Source organism: Orycteropus afer, unplaced genomic scaffold, assembly GCF_000298275.1.
Source record: "Orycteropus afer afer isolate SDZICR_OR568_19922 unplaced genomic scaffold, OryAfe1.0 scaffold00318, whole genome shotgun sequence".
Classification (NCBI taxonomy): domain Eukaryota; kingdom Metazoa; phylum Chordata; class Mammalia; order Tubulidentata; family Orycteropodidae; genus Orycteropus; species Orycteropus afer.
In genome coordinates this window covers 109,745-122,613 of record NW_006921905.1, presented here as the reverse complement: position 1 = coordinate 122,613, position 12,869 = coordinate 109,745, and the positions used below count along the sequence as shown (strand labels likewise).

General features: G+C 39.7%; 1 pseudogene; it reads left to right on the top strand.

Annotated features, from left to right (window-relative positions):
- Positions 1-12,869, top strand: part of LOC103206456 — a 35,854-nt pseudogene that overhangs the window by 2,068 nt on the left and 20,917 nt on the right.

Genomic DNA, 12,869 nt, shown 5'->3' with positions numbered 1-12,869 from the left:
TGAAGAAAAACATGGCATAAGAACTGGAGAAAACATCATTAACAACCTGTGATATGCAGATGACACAACCTTGCTTAATGAAACTGAAGATGACTTGAAGCACTTACTAATGAAATCAAAGACAACAGTCTTTAGCATATATTATACCTCAACATAAAGAAAATGAAAATCCTCACAACTTGACCAATAAGCAACATCATGATAAATGGAGAAAAGATTGAAGTTGTCAGAGATTTAATTTTACTTGGATACACAAACAACACCTATGGAAGCAGTAGTCAGGAAATCAGACATCACAATGCACTATGCAAATCTACTGCAAAAGACCTCTTTAAAATCTTAAATAGCAAAGATGCCCCTTTAAAGACTAAAATGTGCATGGCTCAAGTCAAGGTCTTTTCAATAGCCTTGTATACATGTGAAAGCTGGACAATGAATAAGGAAGACAGTAGAAGAGTTGATTCCTTTAAATTATGGTGTTGGCAAAAAATAGGGAAAATACCATGGACTGCCAGAAGAATGAACAAATTTGTCCTGGAATAAGTATAGCAGGAGTGCTCCTTGGAAGTGAAAGTAGCCAGACTGTCTCATTTATGTCAGGCAGGTTATTAGAAGGGACCATTACATGGAGAAGGATATCATGCTTGGTAAACTACAGGGTCAATGAAGAAGGGGAAGACCCTCAATGAGGTGGACTGATATAGTGGCAGCAGTGATGACTTAAGTATAGCAAGGATTGCGAGAATGGCATGGGACTGGGCAGCATTTTGTTCTGTTGTACATAGGGTACTACGAGTCAGAACTGACTCAATAGCAACAAACAATAACAACGGCAACATTTTTCAAGAACATTAACAGACACTATACACATGGCACTCCGTCAATTCCCAGAGCTTTGTTTTTCACCAAATCTTTCATTGCTGCTTTGACTTCCTCCTTCAGAACCATTGGTTCTAGATCATATGCCACTTCCTGAAATGGATGAAGATCAACCAGTTCCTTTTGGTACAGTGATTCTGTGTATTCCTGCCATCTTCTCTTGATGTTTCCTGCATCACTCAATATTTTATCCATAGAATCTCTCAATATTGCAACTTGAGGCTTAAATTTTTTCTTTAAATCTTTCAGCTTGAGAAATGCTGAGTGTGTTCTTCCCTTTTGATTTTCAAATTCCAAACTTCCAAATCATTAACAACCTGAGATATGTTGATGATACAACTTTGCTTGCTGAAAGTGAGGATGACTTGAGGCACTTACTGATGAAGGTTGAAGAATACAGTCTGCAGTATGGATTACATCTCAATATAAAGAAAACAAAAAGCCTCACAACTGTGCCAATGAGCAGCATCACAATAAATGAAGAGAAGATTAAGGTCGTGAAAGAATTCATGTTGCTTGGTTCTACAATTGATGCCAATGAAAGCAGCAGTCAGGACATTAGAAGACGTGTAGCATTGGGAAGGTCAATCATGAGGGAACTGTTTCAAGTGCTGAGGAGCAAGGATGTCTCCTTGAGGACTAAGGTGCGCCTGACACAAGCCATGATATTTTCAATCGCCTCGTATGCATGTGAGAGCTAGACAATGAATAAGGAAGACAGAAGAAGAGTTGATGTTTTTGAGTTGTGGTGCTGGCGAAGAATGCTGAAAGTACCATGGACTGCTAAAATAACTAACAGATCTGTCCTGGAGGAAGTGCACCCGAAATGCTCCTTGCAAGCGAGAATGGCCCGACTTTGTCTCACCTATTTTGGTCACATTGTCAGAAGGGACCATTCCTTGGAGAAGGATGTCAAGCTTGGTAGGGTCGATGAAAGAGGGGGAGGCCTTCAATGAGATGGATTGACACAGTGGCTGCGATCATGGGCTCAAGTATAACAGGGATCGTGGAGCTGACGCAGGATCAAGCTGTGTTTTGTTCTGCTGTGTATGAGGTCACTATGAGTCAAAAACAACTCAATGGCACCTAACAACAACAACAACATACACATGGACCTCACCAGATGGAGTACAAAGGTATTCAACTACATCTGTGAAAAGAGGTGATGGAGAAGCTCCATATCATCAATCATAACAAGGGCAGGAGTTAACTGTAGAACAGACCCTAAATTGCTCCTGTAAAAGTCCAACTTGAAACTGAAGAAGATTAAGACAAGTCTACAGAGCCAAACCGTGGCCTTGATTATGTTTCACTTGAATTTAGACATCACCTGAAGAATAGAATTGACACAGTGAACACCAATGACTTAAGACGAGACAAGCTGTGGGTAACATCAAGAATGTCATTTCATGTATGTATTTCATGCATGAAGAAAGCAAAAAGTCATTAAAAAAGACAGGAAAGGAAGAAAAGACCAAAATGGAGGTCAGGAGACACTCTGAAACTTATGCTTAAGCAGAGAGTAGCTAAAGCAAATGGAAGAAATGATGAAGTAAAAGCAGCTTGAGAAGACAAAGTAAAATATGATAATAAAGTGTGCAAACCTGCAACTAGAAAACCAAAAGGGAAGAAAATGCTTAGCATTTCTCAAGCTAAAAAATTGAGAAAGATTCAAGCCTTGAATTTCACTATTGAAGGATTCTATGGGCAAAATATTGAACAATGCAGGAAGCATCAAAAGAAGATGGAAGGAATACACAGCATCACTGTACCAAAAAAAATTATCAATCTTCAACTATTTTGGAGGTAGCATATGATCAAGGACTGATGGTATTGAAGGAAAAGTCTAAGCTACACTGAAGGAATTGGTGAAAAACAAGGGTCTAGTAATTGATGGACCATCCATTGAGATGTTTCAACAAATGGCTGTATCTCTGGAGGCACTTATTAATTTATGCCAAGAAATTCTGAAGACAGTTACCTAGCCAACTGACTGGAATATATCCATATTTATGACCATTTCAAAGAAAAATGATCCAAGAGGATGGAGAAATTTTCAAACCATATCATTAATATTATACACAAGTAAAATGTTGCTGAAGATAATTAAAATTAAAAGAAATAAAATATTAAATCCTAATGAGGAGAAATAGGTGAGGAAATAAATAGGCAGCTGCTATCAACTTCTAATCAACATGAAAACAAGATTCCCTTTCTTTCTAGTCTAAGCACAGAGAGGTTCTGGATAAAATGTAATGGAAAATGTTTTAGTACATTATAGAATGGGAAAAGAAGAAAGGTAAAAATCAAATACCAAAAGAGAAATTTCAAAGTTAGCATGGTGAATAAGAGCTAAAGATGGAGGTATCAGAACAAGATTTTCAGCAATCACAATGGAGTTTTACTTCCCATGTGTAGAATGACAGGGATGAGGCCAGAGAGCTTGTGTATTAGGGTAATGAAGCAAACAAAGCAAATAGTTATGAAGGGCTGTTCTAGCCTTAAATAGGAATTATACAATTTTAAGTACTGTTTTGGAAAATAACACTGAAGGAGATATTTTCCCTGGGTCACAGGAAGAGAGAAAAAGAGAAGGAATGAGGAGAGAAAAGGAGGGTTGTTGCTGATGGTGGTGCATTGAGTCTTCTCCAACTCATAGAGGCCCTATGCACAGCAGAATGAAACACTGCCTGGTTCTGTGCCAGCTCCATGATCCTTGCTATATTTGAGTCCATCGCCACTGCCACTGTGTCAATCTATCTCATTGAGGGCCTTCCCTCTTTCGTTGACCCTCCACCTTACCAAGCATGACACCTTCTCCAGTGAATGGTCCCTTCTGACAACATGACCAAAGTAGATGAGATGAAGTCTGGCCATTCATGCTTCCAAGGAGCATTTCAGTTGGTTGCACTTTCTCCAGGACAGATTTATTAGTCCTTTTAGCAGTCCATGGTACCTTAAGCATTCTTTGCCTACACCACAACTCAAAAGCACTAACTCTTCTTCTATCTTCCTTATTCATTGTCCAGCTCTCACACGCATATGAGGTGATTGAAAATACCATGGCTTGTGTCAGGCGCACCTTAGTCCTTAAGGAGACATCTTTGCTCTTCAGCACTTGAAAGACGTCCTGTGCAGCTCATTTGCCCAGTGCTGTACATTGTCTGATGTCCTGACTGCTGCTTCCATTGGCATTGATTATAGAACCAGCACTGGGAAGTCTTTGACAACTTCAACTTTTTTTCCATTTATTGTGATGCTGCTTATTGTTTGTTTGTTTGTTTTTTAATATTGAGATGTAATCCATCCTGCAGACTGTATCCTTCCATCTTCATCAGTAAGTGCTTCAAGTCATCCTCTCTCTCAGCAAGCAAAGTTTTGTCATCTGCATATCGCAGGTTGGTAATGATTCTTCCTCCAATCCTGATGCCATGTTCTTCTTCATATAGTCCAGATACTCAGATTATTTGCTCAGCATACAGAATGAATAAACATGGTGAAAGGACACAGCCCTGATGTACTCCCTTCTTGATTTTAAACCATGCAGTGTCACCTTGTTCTGTTCAAACAACAGCCTTCTGGTCTATGCACAGGTTCCTTGTGAGTACAATTAAGTGTTCTGGAACTCCCATTCTTCTCAATGTTACCCACAGTTTGTTATTATCCACACAATCAAATGCTTTTGCATAGTCAACAAACCATAAGTAAAAATCTTTCAGTAAGCTGTTGTTCAAACAGAAAAAGGGAACACTAGTTTAAAATAAATAACAATGGTTTAAAATCAAGAAGGGAGTGTATCAAGGTTGTATCCTTTCACCATACTTATTCAGTCTATATGCTGAGCAAATAATCTGAGAGCTGGACTATATGAAGAAGAACGTGGCATCACGATTGGAGGAAAAACCGTTAACAACCTGTGATATGCTGACGATACAACCTTGCTGGCTGAAAGTGAGGATGACTTGAAGCACTTACTGATGAAGATTGAAGAATACAGTCTGCAGTATGGATCACATCTCAATATAAAGAAAAGGAAAATCCTCACAATTGGACCTTTAAGCAGCATCATGATAAATGGAGAAAAGATTGAAATTGTCAAAGACTTCACATTGCTTGGTTCTACAATCCACACCAATGGAAGTAGCAGTTAGGACATTAGACAATGTATAGCACTGGGCAAATCAGCTGCAAAGGACCTTTTTCAAGTGCTAAAGAGCAAAGATGTCTCCTAGAGGACTATGGTGTTCCTGACACAAGCCATGATATTTTCAATTGCCTCATATGCATGTGAGAGCTGGACAATGAACAAGGAAGACTGAAGAAGAGTTGATGCTTTTGAGCTGTGGTGTTGGCAAAGAATGCTAAAAGTACCATGGATTGCTAAAAGAACTTAACAGGTCTGGCCTGGAGGAAGTGCAGCCAGAATGCTTCTTGGAGAGGAGAATGGTCAGACTTCGTCTCACCTACTTTGGTCACGTTGTCAGAAGGACCATTCACTGGAGAAGGATGTCATGCTTGGTAAGGTGGAGGGTCAACAAAAGAGGGAAAGGCCCTCAATGAGATGGATTGACATGGTGGCAGCGGTGATGGGCTCAAGTATAGCAAGAATCATGGAACTAGCTCAGGACCGGGTGGTGTTTCATTCTGCTATGCATAGGGTCGCTATGAGTCAGAAACGACTCAATGACACCTAAAAACAACAACAGATATATTTGTGGTATTCTTTGTTTTCAGCCAAGATACATCTGACATCAGGAATGATATCCCTCATTCCACATCTTTTTCTGAATCCAGCTTACATTTCTGGAAGTTCTCTGTCAATACAATGCTGCAACTGTTTTTAAATTATCTTCAGTATGATTTTACTTGCATGTGATATTAATGATATTGTTAGATAATCTCCACATTCTGTGGGATCACCTTCCTTTGGAGTAGGTACAAATATGGACCTCTTCCAGTCAGTTCCTGGTAGCTGTCTTCCAAATCTCTTGGCATAGCCAAGTGAGTACCTCCAGTGGGGTATCTGTTTGTTGAAAAGTCTCAATGGGTATTCCGTCAGTCCAGGAGCCTTGTTCTTCACCAATTTCTTCAGTACAGCTTCAACTTCTTCCTTCAATACCATTGGTTCTTGCACATATGCAACCTCCTGAAATGGATGAACTTCAACCAATTCTTTCTGGTACAGTGACTGTGTGTATTCCTTCCATCTTCTTTTGCTGTTTCTTGCATCATTCAATATTTTGCACACAGAATCTTTCAATATTGCAACTTGAGACAAATTTTCTCCTCAGTTCTTTCAGCTTGAGAAATACCAAGTATATTCTTCCCTTTTGGATTTCTAACTCCAGGTCTTTGCACATTTCATTGTAGTAACTGGCTTTATCTGCTTAAGCTGCTGTTTGAAATCTTTTGTTCAGCTCATTTATCTGGTCATTTCTTCCATTTGCTTTAGCTACTCTTTGCTCAAGGGCAAGTTTCATAGTCTCTTCTGACATTCATTTTGGTCTTTTCCTTATTTCTTGTATTTTTAATGAGCTCTTGCTTTCTTCATAGATGATGTTCTTGATGCCATCCCACAATTTCTCAGGTTTTCGGGTCATTGGTGTTGAATGCATCAAATCTATTCTTTAGATGGTCTGTAAATTCACAAGGGATATATTCAAGGTCATATTTTGGTTTTTGTGGACTTCTCTTAATTGTCTTCAACTTCATGTTGAACTTGCATATGAGCAGTTGATGGTCTGTTCCACAATCAGCTCCTGGCCTTGTTTGGCTGAAGATATTGAAATTTTCCATCACCCCTTGCCATAGATGTAGTCAATCTGATTCCTGTGTACTCCATCTGGTGAAGTCCATGTGTGTAGCGACCATTTGTGTTGTTGAAAAAAGGTATCTGCAATTAATAAGTTGTTGGTCTTGCAAAATTCTATCATGTAATCTCCAGCATTATTTCTGTCACCAAGACCAAATTTTCCAACTACTGGTGATTCTTCTTAGATTCCAACCTTTGTATTCCAATCACTGGTGGTAATTAACACATCTTGATTGCACATTTGGTCAATTTCAGACTATAGAAATTTATAAAAATCCTCAGTTTCCTCATATTTGGCTTTTCTGGTTGATGTGTAAATTTGAATAATAGTAGTACTAATGGGTCTTCCTTGTAGGCATATGGATATTGTCCTATCACTGACAGCAATGTACTTCAGGACAGATCTTGAAACTTTCTTTGTGATGATGAATGCCACACCATTCATCTGCAAATTGTCATTCCCAGAATGGTAGATCATATGGTTATCTGATTCAAAATGGCCAAAACTGTCCATTTCAGCCCACTGCTGCCTAGGATATCAATCTTTATGCATTCCATTTCATTTTTGACAACTTCCAATTTTCCTAGATTCATACCTCTTACATGCCATGTACCAATTATTAATGGATGTTTGCAGCTGTTTTTCCTCAATTTGAGTCATGCCACGTAAGCACATGGAAATCCTGAAAGATTTACTTTATCCATGTCATTAAGGTTGGTTCTACTCTGATGAGGCAGCTCTTTCCCAGTCCTATACACTTTTTTTTAAATTTATTTTTATTGTAATTTGGGTTAAAATTTACAAAGCAAATTCACTTTCCATACATCAATTCACATACATTTTGTCTCATGACATTGACTACAATTTACCCCAATGCAACAGCTCCCCTCCCTCTTCCTCCCCATAGTTACCTCTTCCCTGTGTCTATCCCTCCATGCACTCCTGCCCCCTGAGCTGCCTCCCTATGCATAAACAGCCCTTCTTTCTCCCATGGTTGTTCTCTCCAAGGAGTGTATCTATCTCAGGTAAATGTTCAACTCATATGTCTGTCTTTGTTTGGCTGGAAACCACAGGTGGGTTCAATTCCAGACCTGAAGGGCAGCCAGGGGCCATAGTGTCAGTGGATCTGTCAGGCTCTATCAGACTAGCAAACCTGCCCCCCGCTTTTATTTCCAAATGATTTTGAGTTTTATTCCATATTGTTCTCCCTCTCTATCCAGGATCTCCTACATAGATCCCCCTTTGAGTTGTTGACATTGGTAGCCAGGCACCATCTAGTTCTTCTGGTCCTATACAGTTTTTAAGTGTATTAAATTACATGACGCATGAACAATACTTAGTAAAGTGCTTGGTATAGCAAGCATTCAGTATATGTTAGCCATTAGATCCATTACTTTGATATTGTCCCTGAATAGGTTTCAAGTGGTTAATGCCCTTTTCCTTCCCTCCATCTGATACATATCCCCATAACATTTGTCAGATGCTCACATTTATAGAATCAGAATATCATAATATAGGCTTTCTTTTTCCCAGGATTGATCATATCCAGTGCCCCAGAATGGAAGAAGCAAAGAAGGTTTCCCTGACAATGTTAAGGATCTATGGTTTAGGAAAGAAGAGCTTAGAAGAACACATTCAAGAGGAGGCCCGCCACCTTGTTGAGGCAACAGAAGAGGAGAAAAGTGAGGGTTTCATAGGACAGTTGCCACAGAGCTTGTGGCTCAATCATTCATTGAACAGATATTTATTAAGTACCTGGGTTCTTCTCCTGTGCCTGGCACTTTGCTCGGCACTAAAGATATTAATAGTGGACAACTGACCGTGGACCCTGCCCTCATGGAATTCATGACAAGAAGACAGGCATTAAACACATCACTGAATTTAAAACCAAACGATAAATTTCACTCCACTCACACTACTTGAGTACTTGCTGTGTAAGAGCCTGTGCAGGAGGCTGTGGGCAGAGCTTCATATGTGGTGTCTCACACAGAGTAGACTTTCCTTAGAGAGTAGGAACAACCTAATCTGAAGGATCCATCTCTTCTTTCCTCTGCCTCCAGGACAGACTTTTGACCCTCACTTCAAGATCAACAATGCAGTTTCCAATATTATTTGTTCCATTATGTCTGGGGAGTGCTTTGAGTACCTGGATGATCAGTTTCAGGAACTGCTGAAGTTGCTGGATGAAGTCACATGTCTGGAAGTTGAAAGTGATGCCAGGTAAGCAGTTCTCTTTCCATTATCTTAGTTAAGGTGTTGGGGCTGGTGTCATATACAAACGGCTTATTCCTTTTGTGTTTATTTATTTATTTTTAATTTTTAGCTAAAATATAACCTTTTTAATGAACTTCAGCAAAAATCAATTTGAAATCTATCTATTGACTTTACTGTTTTTAACAATACTGTTGTTTTTGTTGTTGTTATGTGCCGTTGAGTCAGACCCAACTCATAGCAACCCCTCCTTGGGTTTCTGAGGCAGTATCACTACGGAAGTAGATTACCAAACCTTCCTTCCAAGGAGTGGCTATGGGCTTGAACCACCAGCCCTTGGGTTAAATATTATTTAGTGAGAATGGCCAGACTTTGTCTCATGTACTTTGGTTTTGTTGTTAGTAGGGACCATTCCCTGAAGGATATCATGCTTGGTAAAGTGGAGGTTCAGTGAGAAAAATGGAAAGACCCTCAAAGGGATGAAATGACACAATGACTGCAACAACGGGCTCCAGCAAAGCAAATATTGTGAAGCTGGCACAGTACCAGGCAGTGTTTTGTTCTGTTGTACATAGGGTCACTATGAGCTGGAGCCAACTAGATGAAACTTCACAGCAACAACATTTACACAAAGAACATTTCTAACATTGATGTAAGGAACAAACTCTCATAATGTATATACTGATTCATCTATGCCATTCTATTTAAAGATACAATGATACCACTATTGCCTTTGAGTTCCTCTTCTGTATGTCACTCTCTAATCCCACTGTTTCCTTATTCTTAGAGGTACTACTTGTGTCTTTTCTGTATCTAGCTTATTGCTTAGTGGACTGTTTTCTGGTTATTTTGTGTTGATTGCTATTTTTAAATGTTGATTAGCATTTCATTGTATGACTATGTGACTGTTAATCTGTTTTCTATTAGTAAACCTTTGGGATGTGTCGTCCAGGCTTTGCATGATGTGCACAAAGCTACATGAACATTCTTGATCAAGTGTTTTTATAGACATAGACACTCATTTCTTTTGTATATGTACCTAGAAGTAAAAGATGTCAGAAAGTTTCCAAAGTGGTTGCACTATTTATACAACTACTAACACTTGCTATCATCAGTCTTTTTATTTCTTAGGGTGTTGCCCTTTGGGATCCAAGCCTCAAACCTCATTGGGCCTCAAACTCTGGTTTGTGTCCCCCTAGGTCTGTTAGTGTCAAAATTTCTTCAGTTTTTTGGTTTCTCAGTAACTTTTAAGGATTTGGAAAACATCACAGTGAGTAATTGACCACAAATATTGCACTTCTCTGTGTTACCTTCTACTCCTGGATCTTATCCCCATGATTCCTCGCTACTATGGGGTGTGTGTGGGTGTTTCACTCTTTTCTTGGTGTTCTCAAGAGGAAGGTTAACCTAAATTATCCAGTCTGCCATAACCAAAATTGAAAAAAGTATTTCATTTAAAAACAAAAACCTTTTTTTTTTTTTTAATTTTTTTTGTGGTTTGGGTGAAAGTTTACAGAGCAAATTCATTTTCCATACAGCAGTTCATACACATTTTGTCTCATGACATGGAATGCAATTCTCCACAATGTAACAACTCTCTTCCTACTTCCTCTCCATAGTTACCTCTTCACCGTGTCCTCCTCTTCCATACCTCATGCACTCCTGCCCCCTGAGCTGTCTCCCTGTGCAAACACTGCCCTTATGTTCTCCCATGATTGATTGCTCCAAGAAGTCTATCTACCTGATGTAAATGTTCACCCTGCATGCCTATCTATTTTGGGGCTGAGAGCCATAGGACTGAGTTTAATTCCAGACCTGAAGGGTGGTAACTGGCCATAGTCTCAGGAGTCTCACCAGGCTCTATCAGACCAGCAAGCCTGGTCTTTATTTTTTTATTTTTTTTTTAATGATTTTAAGTTTTGTTCCACATTGTTCTCCCACTCTATCCAGGATCTCCTGCACCAATCCCCCTCCAAGTGGTTGATAGTGGTAGCCAGGCACCACCTAGTTCTTCTGGTCCCATGGTCATGTAGGCTGAGGATCTCATGGACTACAGTCCCTTGGACTAATTGTTTCCATGAATCTTTGGTTTTCTTTATTCTTCTTTGCTCTGGATGAGGAGAAATCCATTGTTGCATCTAGATAGCTGCTTGAAAGCTTTTAAGATCCCAGTCACTACTCACCAAAGTGGAACAATGTTTTGTGTAGTATGTTATGCCAATTGAGCTTGATGTCCCCTGCAACTATGGTCCCAAGAACATAGGTCCAACTACTCCCTTCCTCTGGGTAACTGGCTGTGGCTAAGAAGCCACCACAACCTTACCCCTTATCAACCCTACTATACACCTAGATATTTTTATAGCGCATGCAATTACGCATGTAGAAACATTGTCTGCTAACCCTATACGTGGTCATAGGCACACTACTCCCTGCCTAGACATACCTGATGGTTGATCCTGTCCACCCATCTGTCCACCCATATAGATCAATGCTTGCCATCACAGTTCTATACATAAAAAAGGGTTCATCTTTGTTTTTTGTACCTTTCATATACCTTTCTGTCTTCCTCTTCTTCAACAGCACTGTGTTGATCACTTTCATTTGGTACACTGCCCTTCCCTTCACCTAAATCAATACTTATCTCTACCTATCTAACAGTGTTCCCTGTGATGAACATGGGTGTGCATATATCTGTTCTTGTCCTGGCTCTCACATTTTTAGGATATTTACCTGCTAATGAGACTGTTGGATCAAATGTTATTTCTAATTCCAACTTTTTAAGGAATCACCATATTGCTTTCCACAGTGGTTGTACCATTTTATCGTCCCTCCATCAGTGTATGAGAGTTCCAATCTCTCTACAGCCTCACCAGCATTTGTTATTTTCTGTCTTGAACTTTGCTACAGTGCTGGGGCAAGATGGTATCTCATTGTTGTTTTGATTTGCATCTCTCTGGAAGGAAGGTTGGGCAATCCTACTTCTGTAGTGATACTGCCTCAGAAACCCAAGGAGGGGTCACTATGAGTCGGGGCCGACTTGACGGCACATAACAACAACAACAACAACAACAACAATGGCTAATGATCATGAACATTTCTTCATGTGTTTGTTGGCTGTCTGAAGATCCTCTTTGGTGAAGTGTCTATTTATGTCTTATGACTATTTTTTAATTGGATTCTTTGTCTTTTTCTTGTTGAGGTGTTGGCATATTCTATAAATTGTAGAGTTAAGTCTTTTGTCAGATTTTTTTCCTAATTTGTAGGTTCTCTTTTGACTCTTTTGGAGAAATCATTTGAAGCACATAAAAATTTAATTTTTAGAAGGTCTCATTCATCTAATTTCCATTCTGCTGTTTGTGCATTTTGCATTATGCTTGAAGTCTGCTTATTCCATAAATTAGGGCCCCTGAGTTTGCCCCTATCTTTTCCTTGAGGAACTTTATAGTTTTCAGTTTCACATTTAAGTCTTTGATCCATCTGGAGTTAGTTTTTGTGTGTGGTATGAGGTACAGATCTTGTTTCATTTGTCTGCAATGGATATCTAGTGTTGCCGGCACCATTTGTTAAAGAGACAGTCTCCTCTCCATTTCATGGATTTCAGCTGAACATAGCCCGATGGATCTATTTCTAGGTTCTCAATTCTATTCCATCAGTCTATGTGTCTGTCATTGTACCAGTACCAGGTTGTTTTGACTACTGTGGCTGTATAGCAGGTTTTGAGATCCAGGAGTCTGAGACCTCATACTTTGTTCTTCCTCTTCAATGTTGTTGTTGTTTTGTGCCGTCAAGTCAGACCTGACTCATAGCGACCCCTCCTTGGGTTTCCAAGGCAGTATCACTACGGATACCCCAGGAAGATTGCCCCGTCTTCCTTCCGAGGAGTGGCTGATGGGTCTGAACCGCCAGCCTTCTGGTTAGCAGTCAAGTGCCTTAGGCATTATGCTACCAGAGCTCCCGTCTTCTTCA